Consider the following 22,735-nt stretch of genomic DNA (forward strand, 5'->3'; position numbering starts at 1 on the left):
AGAGAGAGAGAGAGATATTGATGTGTTTTATAATATTTGGAAAAAAAATATTGTGCACCCACACTGAAGACATGGTATGCATCTGTTATCAATATAATTACATTTGGAACAAGTAGGAAAACATTTCTACTTTCAATATGATCATTGCAATACTTATTTAATGGTAGTTGGAACCGAAAGTTATCTTACAATAATACATTATTCATAATGAAATCATAGAACATTAATGGAACCTCCTTGTAATTGTATGTAGGTACTTTCCTATCCTCTATGTGAAATGGAAGGTAACTAGAGCATTGATTATTAATATCTATAGAAATATCATGCAACAAGGTTTATTTAGATCCCCAATCATCTTCAAAAATGTCTGAAATTCATTCAATGTAGAGTTTGATCAAATTTAAAACATTTAATTTTCTCAATCAACCTAATAAAGGCGGAATCATTATTGATGATATACATAATATGGTTCTTCTACAATGCTAATAACATAAATTATATGTGAGAGATAAGATAAAAAAAACCACTATTTTTTTAAATTTCTAATCGATAAATAGTGTACCCATAAATAAGATAATCATCATAATATTTTTTAGAATAAACTTCCTTTGAAAAGTAATCCCACCGCAAAAAAATTATGTCCTTTCTAAACACTATCAATACTAATGTGAATATAAAAGTATGATTCAATTTTTTAGTAAATATGTTTGAGGAGAACCCAATCAAATTTTCATGAACTAAATTTCGTAATAGAGAAAATAAACCCAATTGTCTAACTTAAGCAAGTTATAAGCCTATATAAAAAGAAGTCGTTTAGATACTGTACACTTGATTGTGTATCTTTAAAAAAAAATAAAAAAAATAAAAAATAGATATTTTCCTTCTATCATTTAGATATGACCAAATATAACCATTGTCTTCACTATGGAATGAGACCCAATATAACCATTGTCTTCATTATGGAACGAGAAATTAGAAATCCCAAATTCATATACTACAAATATCTCGAAAAACAACATTACAATATTTACAAACCATTCTAATTTTTTTCGAAATCAATATATGCCAAATAAATGTTAACACATAAATCTCAAATTATAAAAATGTATAAATTCATTAATGGAAGAAAATTTATCACCAAATTAAACTTTAAACGTGATATAATGACAAAAAAAATGTTGTTATAAAATTGTTAAAAAAATATAGAAAAATAAATAAATAAATATATAGATAAAATACAAAACTATTAAATAATTCTGGTTATATAATTAAAAAGTATTATTTATTGTTCAATTTTTGTTATTATAATTTGTTATTATTTAATTTATTTTTATTAAATTTAAAATTTTAATTTTAATTTAATATCTTAATTTAATTTAAAATTATCAATTTCAGTGGTTAAAGAATGGAATTATGGTTAAATAATGGTTGCAGTTTCAGTCTTGCAGCTTTGTCCTCCCAAATTAGAGCGGACCACCAGTTTCACCAAGAGTAAAGGAAGGCTACCGCAAGAGCAGCCGGACGGAGGTTGGAATAATGAAGCATAAAGTGGATAGGTCAAGTCACGCCACTTCCCAATATGGGAAGGCCGGAATGCATGACGGAAAATTAAACGGCCAAGCGGAGGCCGGAATTTCAACTAGCCAAGTGGCGGCCCATTCGACACGACAACGAGTTAATAAGCCCGAGGAAACAGATGGCAGGCTCATTCAGCTTGGTAAGAACGATGAAAAAGAACGGAAAGACGCCTGCTCACCTCTGCGACCAGCCCTCCTCCTCGGCCTCGGCAAGAAAAGGTGGTATGTTTCCTACAGTCCTCGTCCTTCAGACATGCATGCTTGTTTCTCTGTTCTCTTGGTCTGGCTGGATATGCTCTGGCCTTGCGTGTAGACTCCCTACTACTGCGACGATAAGGGCCCCTCGGGCTCTTTCTGGTTTCTCCTTTCCCAACCCCGTGATGGGAATGTTTTGATTTATGCTAGTTTTGCGTCCTGCTCTGAGAGTCAGGCTGTGTGGGGGGCTTTGCTGGGCTTCGTCACGCTTCTGGAGGGTCCTCACACCCCTGGTCTTTTCTACTCTCTGGCCTTCTTCCGTGGCTGGCTCCTCTTCTGCTTCTCCCTTCTGCTGGCCAAGGCCGTCAGGTTTCGCCGCTTCGCCGGTCGGGGGGTTCTCCGGGATCCTGTGAGATGGTGGTGGGTCTTCAGCCGCCGTGCCCATAATGGAATTGCTCCAAGGTCCCGGGCGTCCATTCATGCTGAGTTCGTCGTTACAATGGAACAGACCCCGATTGTGTTCCATCTCTCTCGCACTGACCTTTGGTTTTCTGTTGTAACAGGTCGGAAAGCTTCCTCAATTCCCAAGCCCCAGGCCAGAGGAAAGATGGCTCCAAGAAAGACCAGTTCTGATAAGAAGAGGGATGCTGGCACCAGTAGTCAATCAAACAAAAGGGGCAGGAAGCCCGACCTCGACAAACTCCTTCACCTGATTGATGGTTACATGACCGGCATTTCTCCCGAGGTCCGCTCTCTTATCCATGAATGGGAGCGCGAGCTGAGGGAAATCAACGTGAACCAAGACATCCCCTGTGAGGATTGGAAAGTAATCACGGAGTCGGGCACCACCAGAGGCAGGAACACGCTCTTCAATAGAACGTTACAATTCTATTGGATTGTGAAACATGTGATCGGCAGGGGTATGGAGGTTAACCAGGCTGTTCGCGAGGAGGAAGATGAAGAGTGCAAACATGCTGAAGAACTCCTCAAATGCCAACTGACGGAAGAATCGCCCTCCATAAAGAACATTCTCCTGAAAGAGCTTGCAGCTGTCCAAGTCCAGGTTTCCAGAAACCACCTGCTGCTAAAGGACATGAAGCAAATGCTGCTGGGACTCAAATGGGCCATTGAGCAGAAGATCCTAAAGCCGGGCGCTAAAGACTCTAAGCCTGCCCCGGTTAATTTGTCGGATGAAGATTAGTGGTGTGTGTGTCTTCTCTACTGTATTTTGTGATGAATCTAAACTATATCTGGGCACCGTATTATGTTACTGTAGTTAGCCTCGATTTTAAAAAGAAAAACAATGGTTACGATAGGAAGAAGAAACTAAATATTTTTAAATTTTGGTCAGGTTTTAAGGCCAAAAGGTGGCAGTCTGGTTTCCCTCGGGCAGACCTGCCACCCGAACTCTAGTATGATGTATTTTTGCTGTTTTCCGGAATGAAGAATCCCTAACCTTACAAAAAAAAAATTATCAATTTCATTTAAATTTTTAAATTAATATTCTCATGAAACAATTGAAATAATTAAAAAAAATAAAATATTATTCTTTTTGTTCACTAATTGAAAATTAATTAACAACAATTTTATCTAAACTATCCGAACGATTGTTTTTAAACTAATTCGAAAGTATTGTTACAACTATTTAAAGTAATTTGAAGCTATTGTTTAACTTATTCGAAACTATCGTTTTCATTATTGTCGTTGCTGTCAAACGCTGGTTCAATTATTTTATTGATCTAACTATTGAAAGGTCATGAATATCATGAAATGAAGACTATTGTTAATAGTTGGTCTTATCAAAAACTATGGGTAATAACTATGGGTCATGAATATCATGAAATGAAGACTATTGTGCTCGATGATTGAAATTATCGTTGTTAATAATTGAATACTAATTCTCCGTTGTTTTATATGGTTCATACCAATTCTGTATTGTTTTAGAGACTAATTATTTATTGTTATTTGTTATCTTCCATAATTAAAAAAAAAAAATATTCGCTGATCGAACTATCCCTGTGGGCTCCATAATTAAAAACTATTAAAAGAATTAAGTAGTTTTATTATTTTGTAATTATTTGTTATTCTTAATAATTAAAATTTCTTTATTTTTAATAATTAGTTTAATAATTACTTGTATTAAAACCTTTTCTAATAAACCATTATATTTTTCTCAACTATGACTTGTATGACTTGTATTTTAAATAATGTATTAAATACTTTTTTTTTTTTTGTTTTAAATAATTAACCGATAGTATACTTTAATGAGCCGGTTATAATTAAATTAGCCTTTATTAGTCTTTAGTGAAGACAATGAGTCGAGAGCAATTGATTACCACTGGCTATTTATGAATTTATCCTTCAACCTTAAATTTCTAAAATACCTTAAATTATGTGAATAATATCTTTAATTATATAATAAAACATAATTTTCCTATAAAATACAATTTCAAGTTTTATCGAGAGTTTCATAGGTCCCAGTGCTATATTTTGCATTGAAAATTTAGGTTATATTAACTTTTTGAAAATATTCATTTATCATTTTTTTCCTTTAAAATTTAAAATATTATATATTATAAGTAAACCAACTTTAAATATCCAAAATTCCATATAATAACAATAAATTCCCACTAACACTTCGAGACCAATAGACTACCTTATGCAACCCCAAACTGCTCATGAGTAATATTTTACATGATGCAAGAACAATCAAAATCCAAACCAAACATATTCTAAGTTGATCAAGAGCTCAATTACTTCGCTTAGTGCTGGGGGAGTCATGGTGATGAACGTTATGATAATATTCGATAACTAGTAAATCATTAAAAAACTTATGTAATATTTAAACAAGGGCAACTGCGTAGCGGCAGTCCCTGCCTATCTTTATCCACATGCCAAAAAACATGTTTTGCAAAAATTCCGGTGCAAGACAGGGAGTTCAGGATGATGACTGGTATTTGATTTCCTTGGCATCAGTGGACTAGAGCTAAAATTCTTTGACAAATTTAACTCTACAATTTATTTTATTTTTTCAGTTAGATGTAGAAATACTTGGTGGAAAGTACCCACAAATGAAACTCTCCAAATATTATGCAATTTTCGCTCTTGCATAAGTGGTTGGCTTTTGCAATTTATTGTGGGCTTTTCTGAAGTGAGAGGGCTCTTATTTTCGCTCATAGTATTTGGACTCTTATTTTCTGTACTAAGTGGGCGCTTATTTTACCTCTTATTTGTGTTTTGTGTTATATTTAGTTTAGCTGCCCAATTACTGTTTATTTTTCTGGGATATCCTATTTTATCTTCTCAGTTTATTATACAAATCATTTTATTGGGCGACGCTTTTCTTTTTTTTTAACACGGAGTTGGATTTTGTTTATGGTTTATGGTTTTTTTTAAATGATGCAGGATGAATTGATTTGAACTAACATATTGATTTGAACTAACGTAGTTATTTTTGCAGAATGAGTGGCGAGAACTTGGGATTTAGCAGTCTCGCGGGTGGGCGTACTATGCTATTCATCGCCCTGAACCGCTACCAGCAAAACCACCAACAGGAAGCACAACAAAGTTAATGATGTGAGTAATTTGAGTATGCATTTAGAATAATAAAAGTATGAAATGTATATTAATTCTTATTGGTTACTTGAAGCAAAGTTTACATAATACCTCAATCTTGGTAATGTGCATGATTTTAGTGAATGTAACATTGTTAAACCATAAAAACCAACTATCATAATAAATAATCTCATAATAGAAAATCATCAACAAATTTATTATTATCTCAACTAACTATACACATCTCAATCTTAACCAACCTCGCTAGAGTGCAAGAATAGTTTTTTTGTCGATTTTATGCGTTAAAATTATTTATATTAAAACCAGACAGACAAACGGTGGTTTGTGTACAAGTTGGTATCTCATCTATAACCTGCGACGGGAATTTAAATTCTTTAAAAATGATTTTGGAATATACATAGTCACGATCTGATGAGAATTGAAATAATAGGTATCAATCTACGGTGCGGTGCGGTGTATGATGGTAGAAATAAACGAATGTGAATACAGATATATGGCTGTAATGGCATGTTGCTTCAAAGTCCTCGTATTTCTCTGCTACGCCATGTTTGCTATGATGGCATGTTTGCTCTTGAACATGTGAATACCAGAGAGACAGAAATATCAGGAGGCACAACACATCCGGTTTTTACAAAACCACTCGCAGTCAACATCATCATCTCTGGTGTAGGGTAATATTTATAAAATGTATATTTTTTTTTTTGGTTTTTGTTTTTTTTAATTCAATCTTGCTAACTATGATCAAAAGCCAAACAATATTTTGTATACAACTTCTGAATTGATGGCTCATGCTCGCTTAGAAAGGAGAATGAAGTGCAGATAAAAAGAAAATAGTGCATTTCATCCTGCATTTGTTCATATTACCTTATGGCGCAGGAAACTTAATGTTTTCTCGGGAGTATAGCAATAGCTTCAGAATCCCACGCCATGCTTTCCACCTTCAAAAATAACCATGTGTTGTCGCAGTCAATACTAACCGACTTCACTGAACGAACTTAGCACTTCAATAAATAAATATTCAATTGTAAAACACATACCACTTAAATTGGATCTGAGAAGCATTAAGGATAAAACTGAATCAAAAACTGCTAACCCATCAAACTAGTTGCAGAAAGTACATATTGCTTCTTAAGAAAGACCAAACAAGATTTCAGACTGCACATAAAATTTTCCCCAAGTAATGGGTTGCTGCAATGACTCTTGATTGGATTCAGATACAACTACACACTTCTAGACTTCTCAGCCTGAACCCCCAAGTATGAAATGATTCCAGGACATGCTTCACAGCAACATGTTACATTACCTTCCCTAGCTTCTCAGGTGTCAATTCCTGAAATCGTGGTACTATCCGTCCACCTGTAATGATGCCATGAAAATTTTCTTAAGAGATAGAAATCAAATGCATTGACTGAGATGTTATTGGGCTATTAAATTGTGGAATACCTGATAGAAAGCATACAACACAAAATCCAACAGGAAACAACAGATATTCAAGTTTCTACAAGTCAGACCTGTGGCAATTGCGATCAACTCCAGCTCGACCCCACCAACCCATCGGACTGCTGGCAAACCACGGTGCATCAATAAATGATTGGCCTCATCATCAAAACCCCATTGATAGATTACAAGTGTTGCACCTACATCCTGTAATCAATTATAAACAACTGCATCAGAATTGCAAATAAGTTCAATGTGGGATGTATCTTATTCATATGTGCTTCCCAATTATGAATAAAAAAGAAAAATGAAACAACAAATGATTTGCACTTAGGCTAATATTACAATTTTCCAAAGCATGCAATAATATTATCTCATAAACATGGGAACATGTGAATATAAATGCTAAGAGATAGGTCATGACCAAAATGAAATTGAAAGGGAATGCTGAAATTATTTTTCTAAAGAAATATATTGAAACCTCTGTCCAAGGATTGGATTACCAGTCAGACTCCCCAGGCAGGTAAACCAGACTATAAATACTAAAAGATAAAATCTATAAACAATCACCACTGAACATTCTCCGGATATTTAACTATTGGTCCCAATGCAGACCTAAAAAAAACCCTCAAATAACACAACAATATCATATGCCGCATATGTAAAAACTTGGGTATACTGAATGAATTTTTCTAATAAGCTGATATGAGTTTGGTCCAATGTAATCGATACAGACTCAGCTGGCCTGGAAATAAACAAAGCTTGGCAGTTCAACAAAAGTCAGTTCAAGATTCACCAAACTTGGCAATAGAAAGAAAAACCAAAAACCAAAATATAGTAAATTGTGCATAAAACACAGTTTATCCACAAACTCGTCATATCATCTCATTAAATTTGACACTTGATATAAACAATCAATTGAAAGTTGAAATATAAAACAAATAGTTAGCAATCTGAGCCAGAGCCAAGTCTAAGTTGAAGTAGGCAAGCCTGAGACAAGTCTGTGTCAAGTCTGGGAAGTCTTGGCCAGTCCAGAGTCTGCTAGACATGTTACGGGAATGGATGAAAAAGTTTGACACGTGTTTCTTACTATAGACATGTTATCAACTGCATGAACCAAGTTGGTCAAATGGAGCCTGTTCATCGGACTACGTGTGGAAGCTTTCCATTAATGTTTTATTTGGAATAACTTTCAGCCAGAACCAGGACGCCCGATTTTCATCTCCCTGCTAATCAATAAACTCTTAATTATATTCTTCAGAGAACAGAAGCCACTGTTGTCCGTCTGTTACCACGGATGGAGAGACTGCCATAGCTCTCAGCCAACGCATTGCGCAGCACATGGAAGACAGAATGCATGAATTTGTAACAAGAGTGAAGGATACAGGGTTGGTCATGTCTAAAGTAATGGCTCCAACCTAAAACACATTTTCTTCCTTCTCTGCTGGAAACTGGCAGACTTTTCTGGAAGCGAACAACCCAAATGAGGCAAAAAAGAGGTAAGTGCAATGTAGCTGCTAGCAGGTATTAATTAGCATAAGTCCATTTAAATTCAAATTGTGTATACCAATTGGTGTAGCTGCTAGCAGGTATTAATTAGCATAAGTCCATTTAAATTCATATTGTGTATACCAGTTGGTTTCAATGGGTTTGGCCTCAGTTTATATTATAGGTTCAAACTTCCTGGGAAGGGTTGAGAATATAAATTTGTTGGGAATTAAAATTCTTCGAATAAGGGAGGCGAGTCTGGTTTAACACCATAACTGGCTATGGCAAAAGAAACCTGTCACTGTCTTTTGGAGATGGGTGTCATATTTATGGTGAAGCAGCAGAGGCATTCAAGTCCATTGCTGATGAAGAGTGTGTAAATTTAAGGTGGGAGGAAGGGGATGTGTTGTTGCTAGATAAGACGTTATTCTCTGGTAGAGAAGGAACCTGAGATTTTTGCACAGGAAGATCATTTAGACCTAAAGAGTTTTGCATTGCATCTGTTTGCATCTAAACATCAATATGATTTAGACGTAAAGAGTTTTGCATTGCATCTGTTTGCCACTGTAAAGAGTTTTGCACTCTGAAGCAATCTTACATATTCGGTACTCTTTTTTAGCTCTTATGTTTGTACTTCCTTCTGAAAACTTTATACGGAAATTGAAATTCTCTCTTATCTCTTATGCTTGCACTTATTTCTGAACGGATTTCTACGGAAAATGACACTAAAATAAGGTAATTTACAGAGCACTGTAAGAAGAATTTTAGTAACGGTGCGGAATTTCAAAATTGTTTTTTGAAGAAGCATAACAAAAACAAGCTACTGTAATCATTTTTATAATGAAAAATTGTTTTTTGAAGAAGCATAACAAAAACAAGCTACTGTAATCATTTTTATAATGAAAAGTTATGGGTTTTTTAGGCTGACAAAAAAATAATTAAATTTCGAAATTGCACCTCCAAGCGCAGATTAACTGGATAAGATAGGCGTTGGGAAATGGCCTGTTCCAGCTCTGACAGAAAAGTGTCGACGGTAGCGGGGATATCCGTCATGCTGCATCCCTTTTCGGATTTGTCGCAGACATTGCCACTGTTTTTCGTGCACATTCTGAAGCAACCTTACATATTCGATACTCTTTCTTAGCTCTTATGTTTGTACTTACTTCTGAAAACTTTATAGGGAAATTGGCATTCTCTCCTTCTCTCATATCTCTTATGCTTGCACTTCGTTCTGAACAGCTTTCTAAGGAAAATGACGCTAACAGTAACTGGCCAATGCGTAAAGCAAGGTCTCCAATGGTACCTGGCTTCCCAGGTAAATCTTTCATGGAGAATACCATAGGGAATGAAGAGGAGGCAGAGCATATAAGAATGATGGAACGAAGAGGAGGCGGGAGCATAGAAGAGCTGACGGGTGCCCAAAAGAAATGGCAGATGGCAGCTCACTTTATGGCGGATGGCAGCTCGCTTTATGGCAGATGGCAGCCCGCTTTCCCCTGGAAGTGGACGCTTAAAAACTCTGCATATAATACTTTACCTGCGCAAAACATTTGTTTTGAGAAACTGAGAAACAAACTTAGGATAAAATAACTTGTCACGGATGAAATAACATCGGGGCACGTGAGGCTTGCAATAAGACTTCGATTTCAAAAGTTTGGTTATAACTTTCTTACACTGATATTTCCAGAGGTAAATTTTGGTTAAATTCTGATAGCGCACAATTTTTGTTGGTCAAAGGACCGATTAATGGTTGGTCAACGCCGTATCGATCGCTAGAGTCCCGGAGGAGGCAGGGACTAATAACTAGTAAGTTACTAAAAACTTATGTATCAAATTTTATCAATTTTTTTACAAATGCAAGATTATAACGAGAGAGTTTTAATAAATTTACAAATTCTAACTAGGTAAGAATGAAAATATTCATAGAAAGACTAATATGAGAAATTCAAAATCGCCCTCTTTTTATAGAGTAAAATTTTAATATAGTAAAACAACACACATATGATATAGAGTAAAATTTTAATATAGTAAAACAACACACACATGAATCGTATTTAGTGCTATTGATATGCATGTATTCTTACCGTACTATTGTGAATTTAACTTTAGTTTAAAAGGAATAGAAATAACAAAAAAGTTATAATATTGTATAATTTTCTTTTTATTAAGTGGTAGTGTAATAAGAAGGTATTTCTAGGTTTATTTTTCTTTATTATATTAATGAAAATGGTAAATAAAGTATTTTCTCTTTTCTAAAAGAATCCCATCTAATATTACTATTATTGACGATTAGTTTTATTAAAAAAATGTTAATAACAAATATATTCTTCAAAACAATGAGTTGTATTTCAATTAATATATTCAAAATTAAAATCTAAAAATTAATCGTTGAAATAATAATTGATACTATTGCTTTAATGAGTTGATTATAATTAAATTAGGTTTTCTCTTCCTTATATAAGGTAAGGGGTTGTTAGCAATGGATTATTATTAATAATGTATTAATTTATCCTTTAACTATAAATTTCTACATTAGAAAATATTTAAAGTGGATGAATATTGTTTTTTTATAATAATAAAAAAATAAAAATTAAATTAGTGGATAACAGGATTTTAATTTATATTGTGAATTTCTCACATCCCATTACTATATTTTGCATTAAACCTTTGACTTAAACTAAGTTTTGAAAATTATAAACTAAGTTTTAAAAATTATAATCAATTAAATAACACATTTTTCCAAAATTTCATATCTTTTCAAAAGTTAATAGAATATATAGTTTCAAAGTTTCATATTTTATGATGACAAATTTTGAATACCCAAAGTTTCATATAATAACAATGATGTCGTCCACTGCTTTCTATAGTGCCAAACAAATAGACTCTAGGTATTCCTGATTAGGAAAATCTTACATGATGTAAGACGGACCAGAATCCAACCCCAACTTATTTGTTGTTGGATCAAGACCTCAATTACTTAGATCAGTGTTCGAGTCATGTTGATAAATTTCTAATAGTAAGTCATTTGAACAAATTCTATGTTAAATTCTATCAAAAATAGAAATGGAAGATTAGATTGAAAATTTAAATAAATTTACATATTTTAACCATATAACTAAGGTAAATATTTTCGAAATATTCATATTAGAAGTTCAAAAGCAACCTATTTTTAGTTGCTAAAAGAGATTTCTCGAAATTACATGAACCAATGCAAAAAGTATTCTACTCTCTTTCATGTCCTTGGGAATAAAAATTTACTATAATAAAACAAAACATTGATGGAACATATTTAATATTATTGATATGCATGGTTTTTTAATTTCATAAATTGAAATTTATTTTAAAAAGAGTAAGAAGTATTGGATAATTTTCTCTTCATATTTAATATAATTGATATGGATGGTTTTTTATTATAATAAATTTTAATTTATTTTTAAAAAATGAGAAATATTGCATAATTTTCTCTTCTTACAGTGATTAAGTGTGATAAAAAGTATTCTTAGAATTTAATAAATACCAATAAGCATATATGAACAATATTTTTTATTTTTTATTTACAAATATAAATATTAATAATTTTATTATTATTTAAAAATTATTAATTATTAATATTTAATAGTTATAATTAGTAATAATTATTAATTATTAATAATTAATAATTTCTCATTATTATAAGTTAATTATTCCTATTTTAATAATTAAAAATAATATAAATATTAATATTAGCCCTAGAATAATTATTGTTGTTATTAATATTTATATTATTTTTAATTACTAATAATTAATAGTTTTTATAATTAATAATTAATATTTTTAATTTTTAATAATTAAAAATGGTTAATTATTAATAATAAAAATTAGTAATAATTATTAATAATTATAAATTACTAGATATTAAATTAATAATCAATAAACTTATGAGAATAATATTAAATTTGAGGGATTAATATTATAAACCCAAGGTATATAAACCCTAAGATAAATATTAGAAAACCTAAAATAAACATGGTTGACCATGGTTGATTTTTATATTGACACAATCTTTGTAACAATGAGATGTTTGACCCTAGTTGACCATGGTTGTCACAATGTGACATTTAACCATAACACAATCTTTGTCACAATATGATCATGGTTGACCATGAATGATTTTCATATTGAGAGTCTTTCTCACAATGTGACGTTGGACAATGGTTGATAATAAACTCAAGGGGTTAATATTATAAAGTGAATGGGATAATAAACCCAAGGGTAATAGTAAAACCGCAAAGGCTTATAAACCCAACGGAACAATGTTAAACCCAAGGGATTAATATTCTAAACCCAAGGTATATAAACCCTAAGATAAATATTATAAACCCAAAAATAAACATGGTTGATGATGATTGTCCATGGTTCATTTTCATATCAACAAAATCATTGTCACAATGTGACATTGGACCATGGTTGACCATGACTGACCATGGTTGACAATGGTTGACAATGGATGTCCATGGATTAGTTTCATATTCAGACAATCTTTGTCACAATGTGACATTGGACCATGATTATAAACCCCCAAGATTAATAGTATAAATACTATAAATAATACTATACCTTAGGAATATCAAACTTAAGATTAAAAAACCCAAATGATCAATATTATAAACCCAAGGGAAAAATAAACCCAAGGGATTAATACTAAAAGCCAAAGGGATTATAAACATGAGGAAATAATATTAAACCCGAGTAATTAATGCCATAAACCAAAGGTATATAAAATCTGAGAGAAACATGGTTGACCATGGTTTATCGTGGCTGGTTTTCATATTGACACAATCAATGTAACAACGTGATGTTGGACCATGGTTGACCATGATTGATTTTCATATTGGACAATCTTTGTTACCATAGTTGACCATGGTTGATTTCCATATTGAGACAATCTTTGTCACAATGTGACATTGGACCCTGTTTAACAACAATTGACCATGACTGATGATGGTTAACAATCATTGACCATGGTTGATTTCCATATTGAGATATTTTTTGTCACAATGTGACATTGGACCATGGTTGACCGTGATTGACCATGGAAATGGTTGATCATGGTTGATTGATTTCCATATTGAGACAATCTTTGTCACAATGTGACATTGGACCATGGTTGATCATGATTTACCATGGGTGATGATGGTTGACTATGGTTGATCATGGTTAATTTTCATATTGAGACAATATTTGTCATAATCTGACATTGGATGATGGTGGACCATGGTTGACTATAATTATAAATCCAAGAAATCTATATTAAACCAAAGGGATTGATATTATAAACCTAAGATAATAATAAACCCATGGGATTAATACTAAAAATTTAATGGATTATAAACCCATGGGATTAATATTATAAAGGCAAGGTATATAAACCCTAAGATAAATATTATAAACCCTTAAATAAACATGATTGATCATGGTTTCCAAGAAATCTATATTAAACAAAAGGGATTGGTATTATAAACCTAAGATAATAATAAACCCATGGGTTTAATATTAAAAACTTAATGGATTATAAAACCATGGGATTAATATTATAAAGCCAAGGTATATAAACCCTAAGATAAATAATATAAACCCTTAAATAAACATGACTCATCATTGTTTATGATGATTGATTTTCATATTGACACAAACTTTATGACAATGTGACATTGGATCATCAGTAACAATTGTTGTCACAATGTGATGTTGGACCATGGGATATTATTTATCACAATGTCACCATGGTTAACCATGAATGAATTTCTTATTGACACAATCTTTCTCACAATGGAACTTTGGACCATGGTTGACGATAATTGAAAATGGCCAACCATGGTTGACCATGGTTCATTTTCATATTGAGACAATCTTTGTCACAATGCGACATTGGACCATGCCTAACCATGATTGACCATCACTGACGATGGTTGACAATGGATGTCTATGGTTCATTTTCATATTGAGACAATTTTCGTCACAATGTGAAAACCATGGTCAACAATAGTCTAACGGTCAACAATGGCCTAACATCGATCCCTTATGTTCAATATATCACGATGCTTGGGGTAGGAAATTGAACCCATGACTTCACATCAACGAGTGACTTAATAAACGAGTGACTTAATAGGACGAGTGACTTAATAAGAACCGGTGACTTCACATCAACGAGTGATTTAATAAACGAGTGACTTAATAAGATAAGTGACTTAATAAGAACCGGTGACTTCACATCAACGGGTGACTTAATAAACGAGTGACTTAATAAGAACCAGTGCTGACCTAATAATAACTGGTGATGACTTAATAATAAACGAGTGACTCAATAAGAAGCGGTGACTTCACATCAACGAGTGATTTAATAGACTTAATTTCACATCAACAAGTGACTTAGTGACTTAATAGACTTAATTTCACATCAACGAGTGACTTCCTAGTCTTAAGCACCTTCATAGACATAAGCATCGCTCGCTATCGAAGACCCTAATATTTATTAATTAATCCCTTTAAGATTATTAATCTCTTTGATCCATAGCATTAAATAATTAAAATTACAATTTCATTTTAAAATTATAAATCTATAAAAAAAGATTTGATATTTTTCATATATATATATATATATATATAATTTAATTTTTATTTTATTCAATAAATAAAAGTGTTTAAAATAATAGAGTAATAATTAAAATAATAAAAAATAATTAAAATTAAAATAATATTTTTTTATTGAATAATTATTTTATTATTATTATTATTTTCAATAAATAACTAATTCTTATTAATATAATTATTATTTATTAAAAATAATTATTATTATTTTATTAAAAATATTGTTAAAAAATATTTAATTTGAACATTTATATCAATTTTTATATTATTATTATTATATTAATATTTAATTAGAGATATTATTATTATCTAAAAAACATTATTATCATCCTAACAAAAATTATTAGTTGTGTAAACTAACTCTTAAGCTCAAGCATATTACTCATCATCAATAATTGATATAAAGTTTCCTTAGTGGTTTGAGTACCTTACATTACTTTTTACACTTCTCATCACATTAGTAAGTATCAAATAGGTGATACTTAATGGTTTTAACTTTAGAGGCTTAACATCACTTTTGTATTCAACTCATTTCTACTATTGATCAAATTTGAAGGGCTCGTCTTAATTTTATTTGGAAGGGCATATAGTTATCTAACCCTTCAAAGATGAAAAATTATAAAAAAAATTGTAATTATATTAACAAGTGTATATTAAATAAACTTTCTATAAAAAAAATGCCAAAATGAAATGGTATCCTTTTAAATCTTTAAAATTTAAAAAGTGGCTACATTAAAACAGTACAAAATCTCAATAGAATTTAATCAATAGGTAAACATTTTTCTCAATTTCTACTAAAAAAAGGTAAACATAACTTTCTTCTATTCATTAGATAATCTTCAAAACTATTTGAATTTACATTTCATTTGTTTCTAATTTATACTATATGTTTTGTTCACCTTGAAACAATTTAAAGAAAACCAAAAAAATAAATATATACCTTCAACAACCAAGGGAATTGAACTTTTCCCTTAACATTGTTCAATAAAAAAACACTATCAATAGACTTTCATCTCCATTAAAAACTTCAAGCTTTATAGATTCAAAAATTTATGTAATTAAAAGGAAAATTTTCCATATCTAATAGGGAAATATTGTAATATGTAATACACATCTGCAGTGTTGTTGTTGTATGGCTTGGTTGGTCGTTTTTTTTTTGTTTAAGAATGGTTTTCAAATTTGGTCCTTACAATGAATTCAAGTTTGGTTGATATCTTTTTCTAATAATGCAGTTTCTTTTCATTGATGTCTTTTTCTAATAATATGGTTTCTTTTCATTAACAATGTCATTTAATTTTTCTATGATTTCAACATCTCCTTAAAAACCCTTCATAGCAGTAGCTACATGGACACCCACACGCACAACTTATTTCCTAGATGCCGAATGGAGAGAATGAAGTGGGAGACACAATAGTAGTTGTATGGATAGCTATTGGCATTCTATATCTTTTGGGAAGACCAACCGAAAAAGTAAAATTAAGTTGTAGCCCTGTAGGCAGACCAATCTTCAGTTGTGTGGTTATTAATAGAGCCCTGGAGTTTCATTTTAACACTTCTCCCTGGTTCAAAACTCTACATAATTTTATGGGAAGCACACTTATTATTTCTCAATTTTTTTTTATAGCATTAATTTCTATGTTTTCAAAAACTAGAGAGTTAATAAAGAAAAAGGATTTTTAAGATAAGAGAAGAAATACGGGGTTTTAAATAAAGTTTGATTTTACAAATGCTAGGCTTAATAGTAAGCTTGATTACAGTAAGTTCAAATGGCAGCAATGCTAGGATTTTGTAAGCATTATGGTTGTTAGTCACAAAATCATCTAAAAATAGAAAAGAGATGGTAGTAGTTATTTACAAGAATATAAAAAACATTAGAATCAGGTTATTTAAAAGAATATAAAAAACCTTAGAATCACTAAGCATAGTTGCCACCATCTAATGGGTAATTTCATAATTGAACAATCTTGTTTGAATGGTTGGTTTACAAGAAAGAAAGAATTTTTTGCAAATTAGGAAAGAAAATGTAGATACAACAAAAAATGTGGTTATGATGTAAAATCGTCAATATTATCACTTTAAGCTATTTTTAAACACAGTAAAATTACTTCTTTAACTAATTTATTTCATTTGTGGTTATAAAATGAAAACTTATTCATTTATTACTATAAAATGAGAATGTATTAGTTTATTACTATAAAATAAAAATTCAAATTAATAAAGAGATTACTTTGTCTATATATTGATGTTTTCTGAAAGGAAACCCTAAATAAAGAGCCCTATCAGTCTTATTATGTTATCTCAAGAATTCCATGTCGAACATCAGAGTTTCAAAGTAATGATGTCTTCATGGAAAATGTAAGGAACACTATCGGCCTTATTATACTATCTCAAGATATCTATGTGGAACATCAAAGTAATGTCATGAATATGTCCTCATAAAGATAGGATGGAAGATGCTTTCATAGCAGTAGGATGATCAATACTTGAATATATTCGACATGATTAGTAATCAAATATATTCGGCATCCTCAAAGATGTAATAGATGGTAGTAGTTATTTACAAGATGAAAAAAATGGTTTATGAACTAGTAAGCGTAGTTATCACCATCTAATGGGGTAATCTCATAATTGAACAGTCTTGTGTAAATAGTGGGTTGACAAGAAAGAATAAAATTTTAAAAATTAAGGAAAATGGAGATACCACAAAAAATTTAGTATGTTGTTATGATGTAAAAATGTCAATACTGTCACATTAATATTTTTTGAAGAACTTGACAAATATGAAAAATATCATTTCAAATGTTGAACTACATACCTGTTGAAGGCCATTGATTGGGACCGTGAAATCACTTGCCTTTATCGACGCTTCAGAAGCTTCATAACTCCCCTTCCAATCCCTTGGAAAAATGAATATATGAAAAAATATGAAGTGAAATACTTCAATGGATTGATTTTTCAGAGTTGAGCAGAGCAAGATGTAATTACAAGAAAAAGTAAATATAAGGAGACACAAATCCACATCAAACCTTCGGGTTGAATGGAAAGATTAAGAGATTCTTCTTGATACAGAGTGTAACCTTGATGGTTCTCATTCTGCGGCAATTTCATCATTTCCCCCTCATGAAGTGAAAAAAGCCTTTGACTTTGCTCAAAGACTTAGTCCAAAAAATATTCATCGCTCACATGATGGATGATTTGAAAAAAATTCAGTGTCAACACATGACTATATAAATATTAATCGACCATTCCATATATAATAATTTTAATCGATTCCACCTAAATCAATGAACTGAATGAAAGTCCACGAAAATGAAAGTTGAAAAATAAATCTGAGAGTCAAAAATACCTTGCGAACTTGTGTTGCACAGGCCATAAGGTTGGGATTGGAAAAATCAATGTAGGCAAGATTCACAGGCTTAGAATAATCTTTCTCAGTCATCGTTAATTTTGTATTTTGTCATTTGTTTCTTCTAAATCTCTGATACCTTCAAAATATTCTATATTCATGGATACCAACACATAACTACTTCTCCTCTGCTATCAATGAATGCCAAAAGAAACATTTGTTATCAACGAATGTGAACCTAAACCTCATATCATGACTGCTAACTCTATCAGTGCTGCCATGACTAATGACATGTGAATGGATGAAAAACCTCCATTACGTCCCATTACACTTTCTGGAGTGTTGCAAAAGCTCCTGCACAGTTTAGAGTGTTACATCAGTTAGAGAACTAGAATTTTTTGAAATGTCCTACAGACAGGCAACCTTTCATATGACATTTTATAATATTATTTAATTTTTTTTTAAACTTGTAACAATTTAAATTTAAATTTCTTTTGACTGGTAAATTTCGTTGAGCACTTCTCTGACATGCTAGAGGGCTTAAGAAGGGTTGTGATGTGTTCACATTTGAACATTGGTTTCCAACACATGCAATTGCCATGATATATTATTATTTTTGGTTGTGAGGGAATGATCAAAAGTATTTGAAAAGGAGAATGAATAAGAGTATTTTTTATTATTATGATATCTATCATTGTTCCTTGTTCCTTGAGTGGGACAAAGAGGACATGGTTTTTGATAGTGGAACGGGAAGTCCAACTCCTATCATTTGTGCTATAGTTATATAGTTGTTATTTGCATAATTTATATTTCTATCACCTATTGGAACCCTCCGTAACTTATCATGTTTCATTAGACTCTTTTAAAAATTATTTATTGGTTAAAAATCGTGACCACATCTCATCCAAATATCTATGAAGTGCATGATCCAATGACAGGAAAAAAATTTGGGCTGATCACATCCCATCAAACTCTATTAAAATTTATTATTGGTTAAATGTCACAACCACATCTCAGTCATACATCTATGAAGTCAAAGATCCAACGACAGGAAAACATTAGGGGTATGACTGACTAACTGAATTCAAGAAATAGGCTTGGTTAGACTTTCATTTTTCTAAAAGTTTTAATTTATTGAATTAGATGTCATTCAAAGAAAACAACATTTAGACTCTTTTAAAATTTATTATTGGTTAAATGTCACAACCATTGATCAAATTTGAAGGGCTCGTCTTAATTTTATTTGGAAGGACATATAGTTATCTAACCCTTCAAAGATGAAACATTATAAAAAAATTGTACTTCTATTAACAAGTGTATATTAAATAAACTCTCTATAAAAAAAATTCCAAAATGAAATGGTATCCTTTTAAACCTTTAAAATTTAAAAAGTGGCTACATTAAAACACTATAAAATCTCAATAGAATTTAGTCAATAGGCAAACATTTTTCTCAAATTCTATTAAAAAAAGGTAAACATATGTTTCTTCTATTCATTAGATAATCTTCAAAAGTATTTGAATTTACATCATTGAAAATATAAATCTATTTGCACAATGGAAAAAGTTTTTTTTTGTTTTCATTTTTTTCTAATTTAGTCTATATGTTTTTTTGAGCTTGAAACAATTTAAAGAAAACCAAAAGAATAAATATATACCTTCAACAACCAAGGGAGTTGAACTTTTCCCTTAACATTTTTCAATAAAAAAACACTATCAATAGACTTTCATCTCCATTAAAAACTTCAATCTTGATAGATTCAAAATTTTATGTAATTAAAAGGAAAATTTTCCATATCTAATAGTGAAATATTGTAATATGTAATACACATCTATAGTGTTGTTGTTGTATGGCTTGGTTGGTCATTTTTTTGTTTGTTTAAGAATGGTTTTCAAATTTGGTCCTTACAATGAATTCAAGTTTGGTTGATATCTTTTTCTAATAATGCCGTTTCTTTTCGTTGATGTCTTTTTCTAATAATATGGTTTCTTTTCATTAACAATGTCATTTAATTTTTCTATGATTTCAACATCTCCTTAAAAACCCTTCACAGCAGTAGCTACATGGACACCCACATGCACAACTTATTTCCTAGATGCCGAATGGAGAGAATGAAGTGGGAGACACAATAGTAGTTGTATGGATAGCTATTGGCATTCTATATCTTTTGGGAAGACCAACCGAAAAAGTAAAATTAAGTTGTAGCCCTGTAGGCAGACCAATCTTCAGTTGTGTGGTTATTAATAGAGCCCTAGAGTTTCATTTTAACACTTCTCCCTGGTTCAAAACTCTACATAATTTTATGGGAAGCACACTTATTATTTCTCAAAAAGAAATTATAGCATTAATTTCTATGTTTTCAAAAACTAGAGAGTTAATAAGGAAAAAGAATTTTTAAGATAAGAGAAGAAATACAGGGTTTTAAATAAAGTTTGATTTTACAAATGCTAGGCTTAATAATAAGCTTGATTACAGTAAGTTCAAATGGCAGCAATGCTAGGATTTTGTAAGCATTATGGTTCGTAGTCACAAAATCATCTAAAAATAGAAAAGAGATGGTAGTACTTATTTACAAGAATATAAAAAACATTAGAATCAAGTTATTTACAAGAATATAAGAAACCTTAGAATCACCAAGCATAGTTGCCACAATCTAATGGGTAATTTCATAATTGAACAATCTTGTCTGAATGGTTGGTTGGCAAGTAAGAAAGATTTTTTTGCAAATTACGAAAGAAAATGTAGATACAAAAAAAATGTGGTTATGATGTAAAATCGTCAACATTATCACTTTAAGATATTTTTAAACACGGTAAAATTACTTCTTTAACTAATTTATTTCATTTATTGTCATAAAATGAAAAATTATTCATTTATTACTATAAAATAAAAATTCAAATTAATAAAGAGATTACTCTGTCTATATACAGATGTTCTCTAAAAGGAAACCCTAAATAAAGGGCCCTATCAGTCTTATTATGTTATCTCAAGAATTCCACGTCGAACATCAAATTCTCAAAGTAATGATGTCTTCATGGAAAATGTAAGGAACACTATCGGCCTTATTATACTATTTCAAGATATCTATGTGGAACATCAAAGTAATGTCATGAATATGTCCTCATAAAGGTAGGATGGAAGATGCTTTCATAGCAGTGGGATGATCAATACTAGAATATATTCGACATGATTAGTAATCAAATATATTCGGCATCCTCGAAGATGTAGTAGATGGTAGTAGTTATTTACAAGATGAAAAAAATGGTTTATGAATTAGTAAGTGTAGTTATCACCATCTAATGGGATAATCTCATAATTGAACAGCCTTGTGTTAATAGTGGGTTGACAGGAAAGAATAAAATTTTAAAAATCAAGGAAAATGGAGATACCACAGAAAATTTAGTATGTTGTTATGATGTAAAAATGTCAATACTGTCACATTAATCTTTTTTTAAGCACTGGACAAATATGAAAAATATCATTTCAAATGTTGAACTACATACCTGTTGAAGGCCATTGATTGGGACCGTGAAATCACTTGCCTTTATCGACACTTCAGAAGCTTCATAACTCCCCTTCCAATCCCCTAGAAAAACGAATATATGAAAAAATATGAAGTGAAATTTTTCAACCGATTGATTTTTCAGAGTTGAGCATAGCAAAATGTAATTACAAGCAAAAGTAAATATAAGGAGACACAAATCCACATCAAACCTTCAGGTTGAATGGAAATATTAAGAGATTCTTCTTGATACAAAGTGTAACCTTGATGGTTCTCATTCCTGGGAAATTTCATCGTTTCCTCCTCATGAAGGGCAAAAATCCTTTGAATTTGCTCAAAGACTTAGTCCAAAAAATCTTCATCGATGACATGATGGATGATTTAAAAAAAAATCAGAGTCTACACATGACTATATAAATATCAATCGACCATTCCATATATAATAATTTTAATCGGTTCCACCTAAATCAATGAACTGAATGAAAGGCCACATAAATGAAAGTTGAAAATTAAATTTGAGAGTTAAAGATACCTTGAAAACTTGTGTTGCACTGGTCGTAAGGTTGGGATTGGAAAAATCAGTGCAGACAAGATTCACAGGCTTAGAATAATCTACCTCAGTCATCGTTAATTTTATCTTTTGTCATTTGTTTCTTCTAAATCTCTAATACCTTCAAAATATGCCCTATTCATGGATACCAACACATAGCTACTTCTCCTCTGCTATCAATGAATTCCAAAAGAAACCTTTGTTATCAATATGCCCTATTCATGGATACCAACACATAGCTACTTCTCCTCTGTTATCAATGAATGCCAAAAGAAACCTTTGTTATCAATGAATGTGAACATAAACCTCATATAGTGACTGCTAACTCTATCAGTGCTACCATGACTGATGACATGTGAATGGATGAACAACCTCCATTACATCTCATTGCACTTTCTGGCAAGGATAATTTTAGGGGCGAATGTTCGCCCTTTGGC

The sequence above is a fragment of the Pinus tabuliformis genome, chromosome 5_2 (assembly GCF_031772625.1).
Source record: "Pinus tabuliformis cultivar Carrire ecotype Pingquan chromosome 5_2, CPIR1, whole genome shotgun sequence".
In the NCBI taxonomy this organism is placed as follows: domain Eukaryota; kingdom Viridiplantae; phylum Streptophyta; class Pinopsida; order Pinales; family Pinaceae; genus Pinus; species Pinus tabuliformis.